We start from the raw sequence: 7139 nt of genomic DNA on the forward strand, positions 1-7139 counted from the left end.
TAAAAAAAAAAAAAGGCTTTTTTCCATTATAATAAAAAATAAAGATTTGTATATAACTAGCAAGATCTCCATGTCTTAAAAACAGTGTTTTGTTTTTCTTTCTTTCTTTATTACTTACCAACCATGGTGGGCTTTGTTTTTACCTATCTTATGTCATATCTTTCCAGGACATGCTTCACTTTTCAATTAGTTTTAGCATCATTTTCTACTTGCACGTGCATGTTTATAGCAACATAATTTTCAATTACCGAAATATGAAACCAGACCAAATGCCCATCAATCAATGAGTAGATAAAAAAAATGTCATATATTTATACCATGGAATACTACTCAGCCATAAATAGGAATAAAATAATGGCATTTGCAGCAACCTGAATGGATTTGGAGACCATTCTTCTTCTTTTATTATTATTATGTTTAAGTTCTGGGGTACATGTGCCCCAGAACGTGCAGGTTTGTTACATAGATTTACACATGCCATGGTAGTTTGCTGCATCCATAACCCCGTCATCTACATTAGGTATTTCTCCTAATGCTATTCCTTTCCTATACCCCCCATCCCCGCACCCCCTGCTATTCCTCCCCTAGCCCCCCACCCCCTGACAGTCCCCAGTGTGTGATGGTCCCCTCCCTGTGTCATGTGTTCTCATTGTTCAACACCCACTTATGCGCGAGAACGTGTGGTGTTTGATTTTCTGTTCTCGTATCAGTTTGCTGAGAATGATTTCTAGCTTTATTCATGTCCCTGCAAAGGACATGAAGTCATCCCTTTTTATGGCTGCTTAGTATTCCATGGTATATATGTACCACATTTTCTTTATCCAGTCTATCATTAATGGGCATTTGGGTTGGTTCCAAGTCTTTGGTATTGTAAACAGTGCAGTAGTAAGCATGTATGTGCATGTGTCTATATAATAGAATGACTTATAGTCCTTTGGGTATATACCCAGTAATGGGATTGCTGGGTCAAATGGTATTTCTAGTTCTAGATCCTTGAGGAATCGCCACACTGTCTTCCACAATGGTTGAACAAATTTACACTCCCACCAACAGTGCAAAAGCATTCCTATTTCTCCACATCCTCTCCAGCATCTGTTGTCTCCTGATTTTTTTAATGATTGCCATTCTGACTGGCATGAAATGGTATCTCAGTGTGGTTTTGATTTGCATTTCTCTACTGACCAGTGATGATGAGCTTTTTTCATATGTTTGTTGGCTGCATAAATGTCTTATTCTAAGTGAAGTAACTCAGGAATGGAAAACCAAACATTCTATGTTCTCACTCATATGTGGGAGCTAAGCTATGAGGACACAAAATAATACATTGGACTTTGGGGCCTCAGGGAAAAGGATGTGGGTTGGTAAGGGGTAAAAGACTGCACATTGGGTACAGTGTACACTGCTCAGGTAATGAGTGCACCAAAATCTCAGAAATTACCACTACACTTGTTCGTGTAACCAAATACCACCTGTTTTCCAGAAACCTGTTGAAATACAATTAACTAAAATTTAGCATCATACTCAATTTATGTCCTTATTTTTCCCAAATTTTATAAATAATGATTTCATATGGAATCTCTTTTATACTCTCTATTTTTCTGGTTCCCATCATCAAATTTTTGGTTCTTTCACAATTAAATTTTATTCCAGTTATGCCTGGCAAATCCTCTTTAATCTGAAGATTTAATAAAAAATTGGGAATAAAATTGGGATTATAGTAATAATTTTATATACCTATATCTTATCATATTTATATCGATATATAGGTAGGTATACATATATATGCATATAGAGAGAGAGAGAGAAAAATAGAGATTTTATTTTCATAATTAAAAGGCATAATGAGCTTTTGTAATTAAATGCTAACATGAAATGAGCAATTAGTTTAAAGTAAGGACACACTTATTTAAAAACTCACCATTCTCAAAAGAATATTGCTAAAAGAATAATCTATGCCACACTCCCCAACCTCCCTCCTGAGACAGTCTTGCTTTTTCTTTCTCACTCAGGCAAGAGGCAGTAGTGTGATCTAGGCTCACTACAACCTCCACCTCATAGGCTTAAGTGATATTTATGCCTCAGCCTCCTAAGTAGTTGGGATTACAGGTATCTGCCACCGTGCCTGGCTAATTTTTGTATTTTTAGTAAAGATAGGGTTTCATCATGTTGGCCAGACTGGTCTCGAACTCCTGACTTAACTGACCTGCCTGCCTGGGCTTCCCAACTAAAAAAACATTCATAAAAAACAATATTCTATCACAATATCTCACAAGATTTTTCTAATTTGTATCCCCTGATGAAAGATTTGTGTTTTCCTAGTGAGTAATGATGTTGAACATCTTTTAATCCATACATGTTTTGGGGAGGTAATGTCAGTTCAAAGTTTTTCTCAATTGTTAATTGGGTTATCTTTTTATTATTATGTAAGTTCTTTGTATATTCTGGATACCAGTCTCTTACCAGATATATGGTTTACCGATAATTGTTTCCCATTCTGTGTGTTGTCTTTTTATTTTTGTTTTAACAGCAAACTGTAGTTAGAATTTTTTTGGTTGCCTCATACATCCAAAAATCTGAATAGTGCAATTAACTATAACTAACTTCAATCTTCTCATTCAAGGAGTTGCACATAAAGTTTAAATAGAAACTTTAAATTGCTCTGGGTTTAAGTTTTTAAAGACACTCTTTGATTTATTGAGAGAGCATATCAAAAACCAGATCTAAAATGTTAAGGTATACATTTTAATTATTGAATCTACTCTTCTGCCCCTTGAAAGCCAGTTCTGCATGACAGGATAATTCATTTCACTCCAACTTACAGCTAAATAATGAAGTAAAACAGATACACACTAAATCTTGCGTTAAGTACTAAAAGAAGCATTACAATAATTTAGGGTGAAAAAGTTATCTGTGACAATATCCTACATAATTCCACTCCTTCCTTCGAGAGAAGCAATTCAGTGGCTTAGCTCTTTACCCAAGGTTTAAAATGCATTGCAGTCCACCTCTCTGCCTGCAAGTCCTTCTTCCAGGAAAATGTAAAACTAATTATTTCCATCATGGCCGCTGGCTAGGTGCAGGAGATCTGTGGCTGTCCCTGGGCCCCAGTAGCCTGGGAAAACAAAGAGGATTTCCAGCCAAAGTTCTCTGTAACACTGAGCATCACCTTCACCACTATGATTTTCTTGATGGTATCATTTGCAGCATGCAAGTTCTTAATCTTGATGTAATCCAATTTATCTATTACCTTTTTTTGTCACTTGTACCTTCATTTCATATCTAAGAAACCATTGCCTAACCCAAGTAAATTAAAATGTACTCCTACATTTTCTTCTAAGAATCATGTAGTTTTATCTTTTATATTTTGGTCCGTGATTGATTTTGAATTTTCTGGTGTGTTGTTTAAGGGAAGAGTCTAACTTCATTCTTTGACATGTGAATATTCAGTTGTTTCCAGCATCATTTGTTAATAAGACTGTTCTTCCCCTCATGAACTGTCTTGACATCCTTGTCAAAAATGAATTGATTATAAATGTAAGAGCTTATTTCTGGACTCTCAATTATATTCCATTGACCTATAAGTATATTTGTATACTAGTATATGTTGCCTTGATTACTGCAGCTGTGTGCAGTAATAAGTTTTGAAATCAAGAAGTGTGAGTTCTCCAACCTCGTTCTTTTTCAAGAATTTGTGTGTGTGTGTGTGTGTGTGTGGCTATTCTGGGTCCTTTGCATTTCAATGTTAACTTTATCTTGTCAATTTCTGCAAAAAAAAAGTACTGGAGCTTTTGATAGAAATTGCATTTCATTATTTCTTCAACAATATTGTGTAATTTTCAGTGTACACATCTTGAACTCAGTTTGTTAAATTTATTCAGAGGAGTTGTATGTTTTTGATGCTGATAGTGGAATTGTATTCTTAATTTCATTTGCAGATTGTCATTGCTAGTGGATAGAAATACAACTGGTTTTTGTATATTTATCTTGTATCCTGCAACCTTGATGAACTCACTTATTAGCTCTAATAGTTTTTAAGTGAATTTCTTAAGGTTTTCTGTAGACAAGATCATGTCTACTATGAATGCAGATAGTTTTACTCCTTCCTTTCCAATTTGGAAACATTTTATTTCTTTTATTTGCCCAATTGTCTTAATTGGTACAATGCTGACTGAAAATGATGAGAGAGGATATTTTTGCTTTGTTTCTTAACTTAAAGGGAAAGCATTTGATCTTTTTATCCTTAATTATGATGTTAGCTGTGGTTTTTTTTTTTTTTTTTTAGACGTTCTTTATCAGGTTAGGAAAGTTTTCTTGTAATTTTAGTTTGTTGAGTGTGTTTTATCATGAAAGTGGGTTGAATTTATCGAATTTTTTTCTGCATCTATTGAGATTATCATGTGGTTTTGCCCTTTATTCTATTAATATAACATATCAGATTGATTGATTTCCATATGCTAATTCAGCCTTGTATTCATGGGATAAATCCTATTTGGCCATGTTGTACAATCCCTTTTTTCTGCTGCTAGATTCAACTTCCTAGAATTTTGTTAATGATTTTTTACCTATATTCATAAAGCATATTGGTGTATAATTTTATTTTGGTGTCTTTGCCTGCTTGTAGTGTCAGAGTAATAAGTAACTCCTGAAATAAATTTGGAAGAGTTCCCTTTTCTTTTTTTGTTTCAAAGAGTTTGTGAAGGATTGGCATTAATTCTGTATATATTTGGCACTTTTCACTAGTTGAATATGTAGATTAATATTTTTCTTCAAATTTAAGTTCTCAGCCATTATTTCTTTAAAAATTTTCTGTCTTTCTCTCTCTTTTCTTCATCTGGTACTTGTATTATGCCTTTGTCGATGTGCTTAATGGTATCAAATATTACTTTGCCGAACTGTTCATTTTTCTTCATTCCTTTTTGTTCTTTCAAATTGCATAATATCTAATACTAGAATTAGATGTTAATTATTTCTTGTATTTCTTTCTTCTGCCAGCTCAAGTCTATTGTTGAATACCTCTTGTCTATTTTTTATTTGGTTGTTTTACTTTTTAGGTCCAGAATTTCCATTTGGGCTTTTTAAAATGCACAATTTTTATCTTTTTACTTCTATTTTGTAACATTGTAATTACAACTTTCTTTAATAACTTATGCATGGTCTCCTCTTGTTCTTTGTGTATGTTTATAATGGCTATTTTCTAGTCTTTATCTGTTAAGTTCCACATCTAGACCCCTTCAAAAGGCTGCCTGCTTTTCTTCTGGTGTATGGGTTACCATTTTTTTGTTTTGTTTTGTTTTGTTTTGTTTTGCATGTCTAATGATTTTTGGCTGAAAAGCTTAAGTGATATATTGTAACAGCTTCTGGATACTGATTCCCACCAGATACACAGTACCACCACCATAGGTTGATTTTGCTGCCATTTGCTTAGTGCTTTATTTATTTGTTTAATAAATTGGCTGAACTTGTCCTGCGAACATCTATATTCCCTCCGTGTACAGCGTCTGATATCCCTATCAGGCATTCTTTCTAAGTCTATCTTCTAGCCTGGCTGCCTAGAGGTTGCCTGTGGGACAGAATAAGCCATTTATTATTAAAAGCCGTGCTTAGGTTCCTTTGGCCAGTTAGATTTTTACACTTTACCATTGCATAATTGTGGCTTGGAGGCCACTATCATAGTTTAAGTTTATCTCTCTGCCCCATGTTCAACCAGGGATTAGTAGCTTTGATTTTACCCCTCTGATAATTCCTGAGAAGTCACAGTTTGGGGTATGCAAATAGTCTACACTGCAAAGAATGAGTGTTATTTTATTGTTAAAACTGGCTTCTTAGGATTTACCACTAGGTAAGTGTATCTTATAATTCAATCAGTGGTTGATCAGGTTGTGCTTAAGCCCTACTGTCACTGAGGCTCTGCTCTGCTCTTTGTTGGTTGATCTGTATGCTGCTTGAGAATCATTTCCAAGTCTGCTTCACTCCCTGCTCTGTTGCTTTTAAATGTGTGATGTCTAGAGTTTTCACATAGCACTTTTTACTGCAGGATTCACTGTAATCCCAGAAGAGCTCTTCTTGGATGTCTCTTTTTCTGGTTTTCTCTGTTAAACTTCTGATTTCTCTGTCATTTTCCATTTTCTAATTGAATCATGGAGCTATGAGAACCCTTTTAATTACCTTACAGCAAAATCTCCATGAATTTAGACAATCCCTCTTAAAACATGAAAATTTTCATGTTTTATATTGTTCCACATAAAGTCATTCTCCTCAGGTAGAGCTATAGAGCTCTTTGTCCTTAAGACCTGTCTCTCCCTCTGAATAGAATCTCTGTGCTACTGCATAAAACCTGGAGGCAGAGACAGTGGCCTGCCCCTACAGAGTGACATTTCTGGTGTGCAAGTGAATGTGACGCACTTACTGAGGACATGATATAATGGCCCCTAGTCATCTTGACTTGCCACTCCCGGGTGAATTCTCTAACTTAGAAGTGAGCTGGAACAAGAGCTATTGGAGCATCATTGTGTGATTGGCCTGGAGTGCATGAGTTCAGCTGCTGTCCTATGAATGAGGCTTGAGAAGGGGAATGGAGCCTGGTCTTGTCAGCCACACTTGCCTAGAAAAAAGTTTCTATATCATAGGGCTAAGGAAGATGAGAAAAGCTGGCAGCCTACTCCTCACAAGGCCAAAAAATGATGGGGGCTCTTTATCCTCACAGGTCCCAGAATTAGGGCTCCTGGGGGCAGTTTTCATAAGATGGAGGGGGTGAGAAGAGGAAGGGAGTATGTTGTGGTTCAAATGTCACAGACTCTACGGCCCTTACCAAGATTTAGTAGATTTTTTTGAATGAATATTTCTCCATTTTCTGTATGCCCATAGGACAATATCCAAATACTTTATGTGATTGTTTTTATAATTTTCCCCAGTTAAATTATTGTTTGTTGGGGAGAGAGTATGCCTTGCCACTCACTCCTCCATTTCAGACTGAGCTTACAAAATACTTTCGATGTTAAAAGTTGAGAACATAAATATTCTAGTAAAAATGTTTTAAAAGAACATTGGTGAGCCTGTTTGGAAAAAAATGATTTATTACAGGTCATAAACCAGAGTTTTCTCTAGCTGTTTGAGTAGAGTTATGCTTTGTTTTAGAACAA

The sequence above is a fragment of the Sapajus apella genome, unplaced genomic scaffold, assembly GCF_009761245.1.
Source record: "Sapajus apella isolate SASKATOON/1434 unplaced genomic scaffold, GSC_monkey_1.0 scaffold6, whole genome shotgun sequence".
Taxonomy (NCBI): Eukaryota; Metazoa; Chordata; class Mammalia; order Primates; family Cebidae; genus Sapajus; species Sapajus apella.